We start from the raw sequence: 17645 nt of genomic DNA on the forward strand, positions 1-17645 counted from the left end.
GAAATGCAGAGGGGTTACAAAGAATGATTGAGAGCATGAATGGTCTTACACCAAGGCAGATATCATGAAATCCTCCTTTCTGTCCTGTCACTATCACCCTTTAGCCAATCTTCAAGAGATTCAGAGATCTCTGTTTTTCTTTTCCTGACAGAGAAAGTACTGAGTCTTTAGACTCAGGGAGATATTTTTGCTTCTGTGTGATCCATGTTGTCTTGGGTTGATTGTGTAAATTCTGTTCTGTATTCCTTTTCCGTTGCCATGTACGCCCAAAAAGGTGTTTGTACCTTTAAATGTAACACGGAAGAAGGAGCAGGAGCTGTTGGGAAGGCAGCGCAGGCAGTTTAAAAGCCGGCGCTGCCACGCAGCCCRGGCTTTTTGGAGCTCAGCTCTTTCTCTGCTCAGCGCTGCGAGAATCTGAGCATGCAGTGGAGTTACATTGTTGCAGTTTCAACTAGCTCAGGTTTTGTTAGCTTCGGCAGCTTTCTGCGGACAAACTTCCTCTGCGGCTCCTGTGATTCTGCTCCTGGAGCAGTTCGGCAACCGGCGGGGAGGAAAAGCCGCGTGGTTTCATCTCGTCCGAGATTCCGGAAGCGAACCAAGCCAGCAATAGAAACACACCGAGCCCTCTGATCCATCCACAGGGAAGAAAGGACTATAATACAGTTTTTTTGGAGGGTTTTCTTTTTGCCACTGTTACGGGAACGACCATGTGGGTTTTTCTTTTCATTTCTTTTCCCGGGGACAGGAGTCACCATTTTCTCTGTGCCATGTGGCGAGCCGGAGGAGGCAGCTGTGCACCTGGGCTTTTTTTAATATCTAACGGTTACTCTTTATCTGTGTCCTGTGGGCACTGTGTTTTGTTAATAGACTACCTTTTTTCTCTTCACTTCTTGCCCAGCATCTATTTCTTATTGGTGGGGAAAAAAATATCAAATTTATTTTCATTTCAGAGGAAACGTTTCTCTGTAATGTTTTTCTCTGAAAACATTGTCTCAAAACCGAGACACATGTGTAGACAGTTCTCAGTACATCCATAAACCATATCGGCATCAATTTTTCGATTAAACTAGTGCAAGATGGCTCTTGTTAGCTGAGGCAATATACCAGTGGAAAAACTAAGTGTGACTTAAATTTCCAAGCAATATTGCCAAATCTACTGGATTGGTTGATTGATACCAGCCGCAGTGGCTTAGTGATTTTGCTGTACTTATTCCAGTCTTTCCAGTGCCATCTCTATACGTGAAAGCACATGCAAACATGTATGCTTTCTCTGGTTCCTGGTAGTTCAGAAATTTACAAAAAAGTTATTTATGTATTTTGTTTTTCTACTCACTCTTTTTTTTTGTTTGTTTGGTTTTGGTTTTGTTTCCCCTTCTTTTCTTGTGGTTTCTTTGTTTGCCTTCTCAGCTGTGATTAAACAATGAGGGTGTGTCCCAGATATTTTGTTTTCACCSCAGTGACCTGATTAGGTTCCTCTGAGAAAACCTCCACAGATTTTCATAAACATCGAGGTTAATTGTTTTCAGCATAAATACTTACACCTGAGCCAGCTTTTGGGATTCTTTCTACAATGAGTGGAGAAAAGAAGACATTTGCTGAGTGCAATTCATTACATTTTGACAGAGATATCTACAACATTACACAAATCCACTGAAGAATTATATATCTTTCTCTTTGTGCAATCTACATGTGACTATCTCTACTATCCACAACCTCAGTGTTGATGTCTAACATTACATCATGGCTGGACCTCTACTATCCACAACTGCAGTGTAGATGTCTAACATTACATCATGGCTGGATCTCATAACTCACATTCCACAGTTCAGGAACAAATAAGGAAAACAGTGCAGAGTGGAAATGGGAATGTTGAGCTTTACAAGGAACTGGTAAGGTAATGGCTTAGGTATTGTGGGACATTACAGAAAAGGAAGGCAAGCAGAAAATTATGGCTTTAGTCAAGTTTTAACTTTCTCAACACTGTTTTGGAGGAAAAAAATCAGTCTTCAAGTACTCTTGGTTAGAAGTTCATTAAATAAGTGAACTGTAATTCTAAACCCTTTCAGAAGATAAAGAAATGATTATATGTGACACTGTTAGTCTGGACAAAGGAAAAATCATGAATTTTTGAGTCTTGTCTTTCATTTCACTGGTTTTTCTTTTAATTATTGAAAAATGAAAATAAGTGGAAAGTTGTGAAGTGGTTTATTTTGACATCCATGAGTTGCTTCCCCTGTGAGACCAACCTTTGAATGATATTTTTCATCTTTCTGGTGCGGGTCAAAACTGGATGGCAAAACAATTCCAAGTCCACTAATTAGTATAAGCTCTAATGAAACTATATTTTTTAAAAAATCCTTCTCACTTGAACACCAATTATTATGAGGCTGGGAGAGCTTAGAACACAATTTGAATGAAATGTATCATGGCAGATGTCTAAAGAGACTTGTTCAGATTATACTTAAACAATTGTTTTAAAGCGACATGTATATAACACAATGTGTCATTTTACTATGATGTAAAAATACATCATCCTGCAAAAGTTCTGATTCTGCTCCCTTTGAACTCTATGGCATTAGCCCTGGTGACTCAGCAAAGGGTTAAATATTCCTGCAATGTCCTGTGATAATTTTCTGGCACTATCGTAGTCCCTTTCTAAAAAATTAAACATCTGCCTTTGAAAAAACTTAAATGGGCGTGATAAAAATCAGGGATAGCCCAAGTCCCATGCTTCCTCAGCAGTTCTGAATATGCCTTTTTTGCTTATGAATTTTCTTTGTGTCTCAGTTTGAGACAATGTTTTCAGAGAAAAATTTTGCTAAATAAATGTTTCCTCTGAAGTGAAAAACTTTGATATTTTTCCCCATCAATATGAAATAGATGTTTGGGCAAAAGTGAAGAAAAAAAAATAGTTTATTAACAAAACACAGTGCCCGCAGGACACAGATAAAAAAGTAACTGTTAGATATTTAACACTCAGGAACACATGCTGTCCTCTTCCCCACAGAACCACTCACCACGTGGTGGTGTAGAGAAAGGATGGCAGCACCTGTCCCCAGGAAAAGAAACAAAAAGAGAAACCCATGTGGCCGCTTCTTTAACAGTGGCAAAAAAACCCTGGATTGTAGTCCTTTCTTCACTGTGGATGGAACAGATGGCTCAGTGTGTGTTTCTGTCGCTGGCTTGGCTTCTTCTGGAATCCTGGACGAGATGGAGCCACTCGGCTTTCTCCCCACTGGTCGCCGAATTGCTCCAGAAGCAGAATCACAGGAGCTGCAGAGGGCATCTGTCCCAGGAAAGCTGCCGAAGCTAACAAACCAGAGCTAGCTAAAACGACAACAATGTAACTCTGCTGCATGGCAGTGAGCAAGGACTCCCGCAGTGCAGAGCTGACCTGCAAAAGCAAAAGCTGAGCTCCAAAAGCCCAGGCTGCGTGGCAGCACCGGCTTTTAAACTGCCCACGCTACCCCTGATCCTCCTTCTGGGTTGGCGTTAAAGGCACAGACACCTTTTGGGCATATAAGCCAATGGAATAGGAATACAGAACAGAATTGGCACAAAATCAACCCAGGACACCTTGGGCAACATTTTTTTTTCCAAACATTACTGGTCACACAAGTTAAACCATAAAAAAAAAGAAGCTTTCATTTTTCCACCATCCATATAAATAAAAAGTTGAAAGAAATCCTATTGTAAACATTCTGGGGTAGCTTTCAAACTTTTCCACAGTTTTATCTCGCTCTGATCATATCTAATTGTTCTCATGGTCTCAAAGAATTCTTGCATTTCCCTTGAAACAAGCATGCCTTTTAGATGTGTCATTGTTCTTGCTCTTGTTTTTTTTAAGCTAGAGAATTGAATGTGATCAGACTCAGTTGTGGTTTTGGCATGTTCCTCAATAATGTTGTTTTTCCACATTCTGTTAACATGCTCTCTGGGTACTGCTGGTTAACAAATTCCCATTTCAAAAATATTTTTATAATTATTATATGCATAGTTATTAAGTAATTTCATTTGTTTGTTAGAATTAGTTGCATTTGTATGAGTTTCTGAGTATTTAGAAGACTTCAAAAAATTTTATACTTGCTCATGAATAATGTCACTGAAATTCAAGTTTGCACAAAGTATTGTGAAAGGATTTTTGAAGTAGCATATAAACCTCTGGAAAGCAAGCAGAAAATGCTTTTAATATGTAAGAATGCTTTCTTCTTTGCAATGAAAGATTAATTTAGTGCTGTCATTCCTTTAATGCAGCTCATTTCTTGGCTTCTGAGGAAAAGCTGAATTGTGTAATTAATTTCTATTACTACAAAGATATTTTCTAATATAATCAAATGATCTAAGAAAGTTTTGTATGCTTGAAATTTTTCTTACTCTTCCAGCTACAGAAATTTTCTAGTAATTTTATATTATCTCTACCTATAAGACTTGCCTTGATGCAGTCCTCAGTCTATTCTGAGGTCAAAGCTGCCACCAAATCTTCACTAGATCATAAGAAGATTTTAAAAAAGACAAAATAGTGCTCAAGAAATGTGCCTGCTTTTCAGATTTCTCTCGCCCCAGAAAAGACTGAGCAAGTCCAGCAGCTATGCAAGTCTGATCATACTTCTCTCCGAATACATCTTTAATCCCATAGGAGGCAACCAGTGAAATCAATTGGAGCTCATTTTTCTGTATTTTCCAATTTATCAAGATAAAATTTGGCATTGTTGTGTTTGTCTAGTAATACTAAATGTATGATGACTTTATGATATTAATCCTTTTCATATAATCAATCCTTTTGTAGTCATTTAAGACTACAAAAGTCCACATTGCACTTGCCACTGATGGAAAATTCTTCAGATTCTGGCAGAAGAACTGAAAATTAAAGTGCTTCCATGGTGAGAGAAGAAAACAATCATGGGAATATAACCAAGTTGTATCCCTGTGAATAATTCTCTTTTTAGGCCTGTACTAGCATACAAATGGACAGAATTTATCTATGCTCCTCCTAAAAAATTCCCTGCTGTCAACTAGTGTTTTACTTTCTATCTGATAATGCAATCTGCAATTCCTTTTAAAAGAAAAGAGAAGTGGACAAAAATACAGCTTAAAAATTCAAAGACCTTGCAGCATGTAACAATGTTAAACAAATACCTGCCTGCCACTGAACATGCATTAGATATACATTGTTCTTTGTATGTCACGTGAATTAGAACTCTTAAATCTCTGAGTCTTCAAAAACCTTGATCTGAGCCAAAAAACTCACCCCAAATCCCAAAAAACCATTCCACTGTCTTTGTCAATTCGTACTTTACATGCAATGATATAGAAAATAATGTAGTTTTTTTAAGAACCAGTAGTATAACATGTAAATAAAATCCATGTAGACCAGTGACTCTCATCCTGAGAACTCAACAGTTCCATTTATTTATCCATCAACCTGAGAAAATAAATTCTCTCTCTCTGTGAATTTAGCCTTTAGTTTCTGGCAACCAATACATTTAGAGCTTGGGGCCACAACAGATATGTCCACATCCAAATACAATATGCATTAAAGTGATTCCTTATCACATAGGACACAAGACATCATTTTCATCAGAAAAAGATTATATAGTTCAACACTCATTTGCTCTACTTTTGTGCTCACTTTTTTGTTTTTTATTGTAGAACATATCTGACTCTATTAGTTTACAAAAAGATACTCAAGGTCACAAAGAATTCCTTATTTCCTAGAGTGCTGAAAAAGAACAGTTGGCAGAGAGTTGAGTGACACTTTGCTCTTTATATTTAATAATCTTTGTCTAATAACCTATCTCTGTAGCTGGTTTACTGAGCTACATTTAGCTTGGCAGCTATGGGTGAGGAATTCCTGTAGTACATTCAACAGCACAACTTTCCCCCTTATGTTATGTTCCTTTGACATCCATTGGTGTCTTGAAGCCCTGACAAGCTAATTTTTTATTTTCTTCCATTTTTATTAGTCCTGTAATTTTTAACAGTCATTGCAGAGTCCCTTGAAAACATCCTTGTCTCCAGATCAAGGTTTCCTTTGCATTATTTGATGCTATTTCCCAATGAAATTAGTCAGATCCAGTCATCAGTATGCCCATGGTTTAGGATGCAATCCTAGGTCTGTACATAAATTCTACCGACTTTAATTACTATTTGAATCAAGGTCCCATAAAAAGAGTTTTCCAAATTTCTGTGTGAATATGGTCTTAAACAGTACAGTAGACTTAAAGAATATTTAACTTATTTTTACTGTAGTGTCTTGCAATCTGACAGTAAACCTTTCTTTTCTTTATGCTTTCTTATCTATTTCCCCTGTCTCCAGATTCTTCTTTTTTTTTTTTTTTTTTTTTTTTTTTGTAGTTCTTTGATATCTTGTGTCCTGATGATTGTGCAAATTCTTTGGCTCTACTCTCTCTGTAATAAATGAGGCCTCAGAAAAACATCTAAACAATAATGAATGAATATATATATATATATACACATATACAAAGGTGCCTATAAATTGTTTAAATTAAGATGCTTGTGATGTAGTATTTGAGGACAGAAATAATACCTTGTGGTGTATGAGAAGATCTTGATAAATGTAAATTCCTGAAAATTGTGAGATGGTTTTGTTCCTGCTTTATAAACATCACATTGGCTAAAAAAAAAAAAATCCAGCATAAAAAAAATATAGGAATGTATTTTTCTTGCTTTCCAGATGTTATGCACTTGGTATGTGCAGTAGAGAAATTTTCCAACATCGGCCCTAAACCACGAAGGGAAAACTTTGCTAATGTGTCTTTATTAAAGACAATGCTGCTTTCAGAATTTTCAGTGTGGAGTTATGTGTTGAGAGACAGTATTTCTTCCCATCTTCTTCCCATGCAGTTCTTGTTTGATGCCAACAAGAGTGAATCTTCATTAACATTTGTTGCTGAAGTCACTTCTGTAGCAAAAGAATTGGATTTCCTGACTCTGTAAGTGCCATACATTTCCGAGTAGTTACTGAAAAAAAAAAAATCAGATGTTTCTCGGAAGTATTTTCCTCTTCTGCCAATGGGAAGAGGAGACTTTCCATATAGCAGCACCAATCTGTTACAACTGCTGTAACAGTTGTAACATCTGTAACATCTGTTACAACAATTTCATCATACAGTGTACAACCTGTGGAATTAATGAACTTGAAACATTCTTATCTTTATTTTATGAAACATTTCCAAAAAACATTTTTCACTCTCTGGAAGGCTCTGGGTAAGGAGATAAACTGCAGGTTTGTGAGTTCCTTTCAATGCTTGCCCTCTGGGACTTTAGCAAAAAAGAGCTCCTGCCAAATGTCCCATATGCTATCGAAAAGGAGGACAACACAGTGTCTCAGATAAGACATAAAGCTTTGGTCCTTGACACCAGAGTCAGTGCTCTCCTGTCAGCCCTCCATGAGGTCATTCCCTTGATAATGAAAACAACAACAGCAAGAATAATGGAAATCAGGCTTCTGAATTTTTTTTCAGGAAATATTTCCACTAGGTTCTGCACATTGTTACATAGAACGCTGAAGGTCAACCTATGCTGGTCAGTGCAGTATTAAGATGTGTTTAGTACATGTGTTTGGTCCTCTTCATGACTCTATGCAGAAATGTAATCATATGAAATCAATTCATGACAAGGCAATTCACTCTAAAATGTTCAACCAAACAGAAATGTCTGACTCTTCCTCATGCTCAGTCAGTTAAAACTAAATTTCCTTCTGAATTACCCAGCTACACAGGCACAGGAAATTAGGCTAAAATAGCCTCAAAAAAGGTACTAGTTACGTTGCTACAGATTCTGAAGAATGCATTTTTTCTTCCTTTCTGGATGGATTAGGTAGTCAGACAAATTTTGGATAGCAGAAAAAAAAAGTAGAAAGAACAATGCCATCAAGAAAATTGATTTTGATAAGCACCTGTTTGAAATATTTACCCTGGACTCTGTAAAAGTCAGGAATGTTCTAATCCAATATAAACACTGAGTTAATACTAATACCTCTGTCCAATTCAAATGCTGAGCTGACAGAAAGATTAAGAAAAAGAAGAGGTGTATTAGTAGTTCAGTATCTCCTTTATGTACTTATTTTTCCATTCCTTTGATCTTGGAGATTTTTGAAATTACACCTAGTTGATTTTCTTTTTGCCTTCATTTCAGTGAGCTTATCTTTGTCTCATTTGGATTAAAAAAAAAAATTAAACATTATAAAGAATGTGATATTGCAACTGTATATTTTAATAACTGAAGTGGCAACACATTTTAGCAATGTAAATCATCCTCTTTACATCAAGAAAATCAACAGTATCTCCCTTCTGTATTGCAATGCTCATAATTATAAATTGTGGTTGTCATAATTTTTAATTCTTAGAGCAACATCCATTTTCAGTAATTCAGCTCTTAGACAAATATATGTAGATGCTTTCCTATGTTAAAATACAGCCACAGAGAGTTCCTAAGCCCATTATAATTGAAAGATTAGAGTAATAAATGATATTTTTAAAATAATAGCTGCATTTTTGTATCATGTACTTAAAATATTTCTAGTTAAAAATTAGATACTGTGATCTTATAAATGACAAAATAGTTCACAAACTATTATTGATCAAACTATGTAAAATGAGCTTTGAATGTCAATGTGCCATTCAGCTGCAGTGTGCCTTCCGTGCATCAGGAGAAAAACTGATGTGTGCAGACTGACTGTGTGCCACTGACTCTAGGAGGTTCTYCTTCAGAAAGTGTGCTCTTCCTTTGAAAATTATGTGAGTTAGGGCTTCTTCCTCTGTTTTTATGATACACTTCCATTTGTAAATTGCCTGACATGGTCAGAGTGATTCTCAGAGTGTTATCATATACTGATCAGGCTGAGAACTGCGTGACCTCTAAGCCATGTAGCTGCGCCAGCTTGGTGCTAGTCTGGTGCTAAAACGTCCCTCCAGGATCCAACATCCATATCTGCAGGGCTCTATGGTGACACACAAAAGGCTGTTGGACTCAGACTGGCACTTCCGAGCAGGCTTTGTACCACTGAATGCTATGGCCATTGACTTTGGAAAAACAAAAAAATCAGCCTTGTTTTATTCAGAAGATATGCAAACACATGTTCACTGTGCCAAAAAGAACCAGCTGAGCAGGAATAAACAAGCACAGATGAAGTATGAGAGCGTGGAGAAGCAGCAGAAACTCAGAAGGGAGATAACACTTGTAACACTAACAAAGACACATTCTTCCTCCTAATGTTATTCTTCCAAAAGGAGAATTTCTGATTTTATTGACATTGAGTCCTGTCATCCTTTCTGACCTGCAGATTCTCCTCTGGCCCCACTCCCTACAGTGACTAAGAATACGAGAAGGAAAGACTCAGAGATGCACCCCACCAAAAACACAAATAACAACTTGAAAGTGAAAAAAAATGTAGTGAAAACACAAAAGATTCAATCTTCCATTCCAGGTCTGAAGAAAATGTACCCCTATATTTTTCCTCAGCAGGCTTTGAGGGTAGCTTTGCAACTCATGTCCTGCTGCTCTGCCTGTGCTGGAGGCTCTCTGTGTTGTGTAGGTGAAGTTAGTCACGTATTGTTCTAGAAAATGTTTCTTTCTAGATGACTTATTTTTTTCTCACAAGCTATTTTAGTCCATCTTTAATATTATTCCATCAGTGAACAGAATCCCTATTTTTTGCCCTTTTGAAACAAGATGGATTTCATTGTATAACTATAGGCATTAATTTTTCTTTAGATTCCCCAGTGAAAGGTTTCTATATCTGCTGCTATTATGCTGATGTCTTCTTATGCAAATAAATCAATTTTTACAAGTTTTGAATAAATGTGGCAGCAAATGCATAGTCTAGAGAAAATTTTCAGCTGTTTGGACAAAAATATTAAACTTCTGAAGAGTTTAAGCAATAAATTTCACATATTTCTAGATTTTCCAATTTCACTGAAATTGCTTTCACTGTGGGCTTGTTTTAGCCATATCTAGTAAATAAAACACATTATATTTTTAATTTATTTTACATATATGTATATGTAAAGATATAAATATCATCTGGATCAGATTGCTATATTTCTTTGTTCACCCTCTACACAATTAAAAAACTTTTGAAATCATATTGACATTGAGAAATCAGTGTTACTTAGTGAGACAATAAAGACAGGATGGTTTAAATGGTCAGATTTGGTGATCTTAGACATCTTTTCCAACCTTAATGATTCCATGATGTACAAAGATATCTGTGTGAGGTTTATTTCATTTGTAGAACTCACATTTAGAAGTACTAAAGTATACTTCATGAATGACAGGAATGAGACTTCACAGTTTTTCTCTAAGACAGGTATCTAGGGAGATAAAAAGTACTATTCACCTTGTAACCTGGATTTTCATTTATGCCTTGGAAGGTATGGTGTGACTTCTCAAATGACACGTGGTTTTTAAACTTGCCATTCAGAAGGCTGAATTTGGTTCTGCACTGTAGTTTTCTAACAGATGGTGGTAGGATCCCGGAGATAATGATTTTGATACCATTTCACCAGTTATTCTCATCTTGATATAGGAATCCAGGAAAATTAAGATTCATTTAAACTGATCATTATACATATAGCATTCTTTTTTTCCTTTTTTTTTCTGTTCTCAAACTTTCTTTAATATTCTTGGATGAGAGATGCCTTTACCCCTGACACAGACTTCATTATGATGGGGCATGAGCAGCTTTGATTGTGTTAACAGCAGTGAATCCTCTCTGGCACAGATATATTCCTGAATGCAAGGCCAGGCTTTTCTCCCTGCACTAGAGTGTCACATCCAATCTGCCATGATAGGTCTTAATGAACATTTTTCGAGTTTTGCTGGGAACTTAACTGAGATTACTCGTAAAATTCTGGCAGGGTTGAGCTCAGTAACAAAAAGGTTGTATGCCAGAATTTTTTCCCTTTCAATGTGATTTGCAGGTGTCAGTCACTCAATTAACCTGTGGCAAGAATGAGTAGGTAACTGGCATCTGATGATCTTCACTGGAATTTTTCTACTGGGGAGAAATAATTACTTATTTAAAAGACAGCTGAATGTGACAATTTAAATACTTGTTAGAAATACAAAAATCCTAGTTGGTGTACGTTCTGGACTTAAATGAACTGTGCCTTATATTTTTGCTTCTGCTCTGACTTGATTTTTTTTTTTTTAATCATCTGAGCAGTAACTATCCAGTTGGGTTTTTTATCCAGTGTTGTACTGCTAGGCTGTAACTTTTGAAGCCAATGAATGACTGGCTCTCCCAGAAGAGATCATGGAATATTTTAGATGCTGGCACTGTACTTTCTTCACATTCACAATAAGCCAGTTTCTCATCCGAGTGTCAGACCTGTGTTTGACAGACCCTGTCTCTTTCAGTAGCATCAATACACATGATTTGTCTGTTAATCTCTTCCAGAGTCGTGAATTAAATCTCAATGTGACTTCTGGAAGGGGTACCAAAAGTAGAAAGTGAAACAAAGAATTATGGGCACGAAGAGCATTGGAAACACCATCTGAGTTTGTTGCTCTTTTGATATTGTAAAAAATAAAAATAGTTCTAAAGGCTAAAGAGACAAAATAAGCAGAGAAATATCATATGTAAAAATTCAATGTTGACTCACTCCCTCCTGCAAATTTTCTTGTTACAGCGACTTACTAAGTCAAAGTAGATGAGGAAAACTGGCCGGGCAAGATATGAACTGCCAGAGGCCTCATGGAAAAAGTGGACTCAATTGTGTCAGAGATTCCCTTCATGGATATCATTAGAGTACATTTTTACTTTTTCAGTCAGAAGGATTACAAGCAACCCTGGCTGCCTGAATACAGTGAGATGTGATCTTGTCTTGGCTGGGCACATGCCCCTTCTTGCCAGGAGTCTCTGCCAGCACTGTGCCTATGAGCAACATGGTAGTGAAGGGAAGGGAATCCTGAAAATGCTGAAGCTTTTTCATGTGCCTTTAAATTTTCRGAAAGCTAAATTGATTAAAATGGCATTAAACTTACTTTTAAGCTTGAGGGAATAGAGGGAAAGCTGGTAGGCAAGACAATACTTTAGAAAGCATATATTGCAATGGAGAAGATATTGACATGAAAAGGAAAAAAAATAGGCTTTAGAGTCCTGAAAGTGAATAGAATGAACTTAATCCCAACAAGGAAAAAAAGACTATAATTTAAAAAGGATGAAATTGAAAACAAGTAAAAAGTGCACACAAAGATTTTAAAGGATAAAGTGTTGAACGTGGGTAATAAATTACCAAAAGCATAAATATGTTCAATAGACAAGTTAGTTAAGTGTTTCAAAAAACTTCATATAAAAAGATACAAATAAATGGAGAAAGAAAAAGTAATGTGAGCTCTGTTTACTATTTCTTCTCCTTAGCTTTTTTCTTTTCTTGGTGTTCACCTGTTTTGCAGCTGATTTCATATACAATGTCTAGTGTTAAATAATGGCATATACAATTAAACTACTAACCTAGTTTAAACCTGTATAATAGAATCCAACTAGTTGGAGCATTACTTCTAAACAAAATTTGAGATTGACAAAAAAGCCCTTTATTTTGCAGGTCCTTTTTTGTTGCCATTGCAATGATGAAAAGCAGGACAGAAACCTGGTTCCATTGTGAAATCTCCCACTGGATTTCATGCCTTAGAGCAAGTGCTGCTGGGAGCTGGTGTGTGTCCATGGCTCTGTGATTCTCCCAATCTTGAATCAAAAGCAGACAAAAGCACTTGGGTTGTGCTGGGTCCAGGTGCATGCAGGATTTGTCTTCTCTGTGGGTTTTTGTACAGAGTCCAGCACACTGTCCATGCAAATGGCTGCAGTTTAAATTGGTTGCACAAATTGCAGCCCTTCGTCAATATTATAGACTGCAGATGGATAGCAACCTTTTTCTTTGGCTGTTAGCCAGAGCATCCAGTCGATAGTGCTGCCTTTTGTGGCACCTCCAGACCCTTCATAAATCCTGATGGCATCCTGGGCTGGAATATTGATCTGGTGCTGTATACAATTCTCAGCTGCTCAGGAGGATTCTCTTTGGATTTCAGTCTTGGGGAGAAGAAGCTGCTGGCTTTCTGCTGAGAAAGTAAGAAATAAATTTAGCTGGAACACAATCCTATCATGGTTTCTGCCTCCGGGTGCAAGCTCTGGAGCAGCAGGTATATCTGCAGGTGCCCGAGCGCACATTGCACCAGTGCTGGGGAACTCAAAGAACAAAAGTTCCTGCTGCCTCCCCAGGAAGCACAGTGGAAAAGGCTGAGCCCACCTCAGCTGGGGGCTTGGCACAAGGTTAGGAATAAAGGATGCACATTGATGATGTGCACATTCAGCTAGAGACTGAATGGAAAACAATGACAGTGAGTAAAGGAATACAGAGGGTGGATTGAAAGGGGTGAGAGAGGGAATTGCAAACCCTTGCTCAACAGAGCTATGCAGCATTAAGCAAAGAGATCAAAGTGAGAAACTTTTTCTCACTTGAAAGTGACTACGCTTAAGAATTCAGGAAGACCTCTGTTTGATGAGATAATGTAAGGCTGTTTAAAATGACAGATGGTATACTTTGTTTTCCACATTCCTTATTGAGATGGTTGGCTCTTGGACAGTAGCACATGAAGCTAGCCAAGGAAAATGCGGCCCCACAATCCTGGGTTAAATATGGCTTATGCTTTGTCAGCAGCTCTCAAGGAGAAGCAAATAATTGACAGTGCACACTTTGACAAAGCCAGAGCTGCAAGCAGGAGTGCAAATATGGGTTTCTTTTTCTGTGAGTGTATGTTCWCCCAAGCCCTGCCAGACTGAAGAGAAAAAATAAAGACTAGGAATAAAATATCTCTCCTTCCAATTACATTTTTTATTAATTGCAAGGCCACTTTAACCTTGAATGTTTGAATGAAAGATGTACACATCTTTTGGGGGAATTTTTAATATACAGAAAGACACACACTATATAGACAGGTAAGAGGTCTATTCACCCTTAGTTTTTGGGTAAAGTTCAGATGGGTAAAGTTCAAAAGTTCCTTTGCCAGAAATGCAGATGAAACATCCATTTGTAATGTATCTGATAAAAGTAATATTTTTATTAGTTGAAAATGTCATTTTGACAAATTATAAAACTACCAAGGACTTGGCTCTAAGTTCTTCTGTAAACAACTTTGTATCAGAATGTCATCCAAATTGTAAATAACTCCAAGATAAAAAGAAACCTTTGAGAGTGCTTAATTTTTATTAGCTGAACAATAGTGAATTAACATACACCTGTGCTAGAAGGATATAGGACCATAATATTTTCCTTTGCACTGTACTGATGAGTTAAATGCTGATCTTGAGATGGAACCTGTGTTGGTTTTGCATGGCCCAGTTTTTGGAAGTAGGCAGGGCCAAAAAGATGGCTCCTGTGGGAAGCTTCTGGAGGCTTCCACCACGTCCAGCAAAGCCAATTGSTGTTGGTTCTGAGGATGATGGACATGACACTGACCAAGCCTGGGCCTACTGGAGATGGTGGTTACGCCTCTGTGAAAACATATTTTAAAAGAAACCAAAACAAAGGGGATTCACAGTAGTTTTGCCAGTGGAGGAGGCTGAGAATATGTGTGGAATGCAGACACCAAAGTCTGTGGAGAAGGAGGGGGAGGAGTTGCTCCAGGTGCCGGAGCTGGGATTCCTTTGCAGGCCATGGTGACGACCATGGTGGAGCAGGCTGTCCCCCTGCAGCCCATGGGGTCCACAGAGGGTGCAGAGATCCACCCGCAGCCCGTGGAGGAGGGAGGTCCCCATGCCAGAGCAGGCGGAYGCCAAGAAGGGGGCTGTGTCCAGCAGGAGAGCCATGGAGAGAGAGGCCTTGCTCCYGAGATGGAACAGCCTGGCCTTGGGCCTGCACCCAGGGGACGAGGGACCCCACRGTACAGCAGTTTTGGGATGACTGTCTGCCCATGGGGGGACTCACAATGCAGCAGATGTGTGTGGACTGCTGCTCGTGAGAGTGGAACCACACTGGAGAGTTCACCGAGAACTGTCTCCCGTGGGAGTGACCCTACGGCAATGCAAGGGAAGGACTCCTCTCCCTCAGCAGCTGCAGACTATCCGGGTGATTGAACTGGCCGACCCCACACCCTTTTCACGTCCCCTGCTTTGTACTGCTTGTGGGAAGCGGGGAGGGAGTGGGGAGAAGATAAGTGATTTTGAGGGTTGTATTTTATTTCTCATTCTCCTCTTCTGACTTTGTTAGTATAAATTCACTTCATAACTTAAGTAGTGCCTGTTTTGTCTATCAAGCGTTTCCTCCCTGCTCCTTATCTCAATTCATGAACCCTTTTGTTTATTTTCTTTTTTTCTTCCCTCTTCTCTGCCCAGTGCTGGTGGGGGAGAGTGAATGAGCAAGTGTTGTGGGTGCCTGGCTTACAGCCAGAATTCTAAGCCACGATAGAACCTTAAAATTATATAAGGAAATATATGTTGTAGGTACCTTTCATTGACACCCTGTTACTAAAAAAAGAGAAATATCTTTTTTTTTTAGCTAATGTTTATATACTGTATATAAACACGTTTTCCAAGATTTCATAGCTAGAAACAAAGCAAAACAAAGAAATCTTTCTTTAAAAGTTTAAAATTTATAGATAATTTGAACTATTTGGAAATCAACAGAGAATTAAAATGATATATCATCAATCATATTAATGAGAATTTTGGAGGGATTTGTAGTGGGTTTTTTGTTAAAAAAATATATTTTGCCCGTGTAAAGCATACCTACCTTAAACCCAAAGTATCCTATGACCAAATCACTGTAAATAGTTACGAATAAGCCCTTTTTGCTTGTAAAGACTTCTGTCATAGTTACGGAAATACATTGGGAAAATTTCTTGAAATCAAAACATGAAATAAAAATTATTTAAATGAGTTTTCAGTGCATAAATTTCTAGGAAAACTTTCTTTATGAAACAAAATCTTATCATTAGGTTGAGTAATGAAGTCCTTGAAGTTCTCTTCTAGTGTATTTCCTCAGTAAACAGATGGTATAACTGGGTTAGAGATGTCCAACTTAATTTCACATAAATGAAAAGGGCAAACTGGAAATAAGAAAATTCAAAAACAATCCAATATCTTCACAAATGTTGGCTTTATGTGTAATCAGAAATAGAACAATTATCAAAAAATTGTTCTAAAAATATTGTGCTCATGGACACTTCACAGACAAAAAAGAGAACTGTACTGTTTGAAAATTAATTATTAAAAATTTAAACATTCTTCCATATTTCAATTTTTGAAACTTTCTGACAAAATCATGATGCTTTTAGAGGAGAATGAAGAAAGAAAATAAACTTTGAATTTGTAAATGTTTAGTATTTTCTCTCTTTCTAACTACCTAGGATTATATTTTTTTTTTCAAGTTTCTTCACACCCTTAATAAATTCTTTTTAATGTATTACTTTGGATGATTAATTCTATTTCCATTAACAGAATCTGTCTCTTCAGTGAATCGTCTATCAAAATTGCTGCATGATGACAAGCCAGTAGAAAGAAAGTCTTTTAACTGACTTTATGTCAGTTGATAAAGTTTCTCTTGTTTTCATTGGAACCGCATATTGGAACTGAGACAAAACCAAGAAATCAATGAGGTAAGAGATAAACATGAAAAAACAAGGAGCTGAGAAGGAAAAGAGTCTGTCATGGTTTTACTTGGTCCGATTTTTTGGTCGTGGGGGGATGGGATCAAGAAACCACAAAGATGGCTGCTGTGAGAAGTTCTAGAAACTATCTCTTTCTTCTCCAGCAAAAGGAGCCATACCCCCTGTGTTCCAGAGCCAATGCTTCATGGCTCTGAGGGTGATGGACAGGCTGATCATCAGATCTGGGCCAATTGCACAGGTTGGTTACACCTCTGTGATGACGTATTATCTGGTATTTAAGAAGAATTCAAAACAAGATAGGTGCGGCCGCCATGTTAGTTTTAGGTTGTTAGCATGAAATTTTAGTATCTTGCACTGGGAAAAACAGAGCAGGAGGGTGAGGAGATGTAAGAAAGAAATGGAGACTGAAGATCAATAAGGAGAAGACTGGATGATATGCTGCGCTTGCTGTGGTTCTCGAACATGGAGGAAATAAGTGTCTCGGAAAGGACTGAGAGAGACCTGAATAGGGAAAAAAAAAAAGAGAGCGACCTTGCTGTGAGGAAAAAAAAAAACCCTGGCCTTTTGAGGACTGGACTGAACTATGAGATGCCCCCCCCGCCTGAGAAGCTGTGTTCTGCCAGGATGTCATGGTTTTGCTTGGTCCAATTTTTGGTGGTGGTGGATGGGGATCAAGAAACCACAAAGATGGCTCCTGTGAGAAGTCCTAGGGGTGTCTCCTTCTTCTTCTTCTCCAGCAAAGGGAGGCCTGCCCTCCCTCCTGTGTTTCAGAGCCAACCCATCATTGGTTCTGAGGTTGATAGACAGGCTGRCCATCAGGCCTGGGCCAATTGTACAGAGTAGTTACACCTCTGTGATGATGCATTTTGTTGAATTTAAGAAGGAATCCAAAACAAGATAGATGCGGCCGCCATGTTTAGGTTAATTGATAGCATGTAGTTTTAGTATCTTGCACTGGAAARAAACAGAGCAGGAGGGTGAGGAGATGTAAGAAGAAAAATGGAGACATCTAAAGATCA

This window comes from Malurus melanocephalus, unplaced genomic scaffold, assembly GCF_030028575.1.
Source record: "Malurus melanocephalus ecotype Western Australia unplaced genomic scaffold, MMel_1.1 scaffold_203, whole genome shotgun sequence".
Classification (NCBI taxonomy): domain Eukaryota; kingdom Metazoa; phylum Chordata; class Aves; order Passeriformes; family Maluridae; genus Malurus; species Malurus melanocephalus.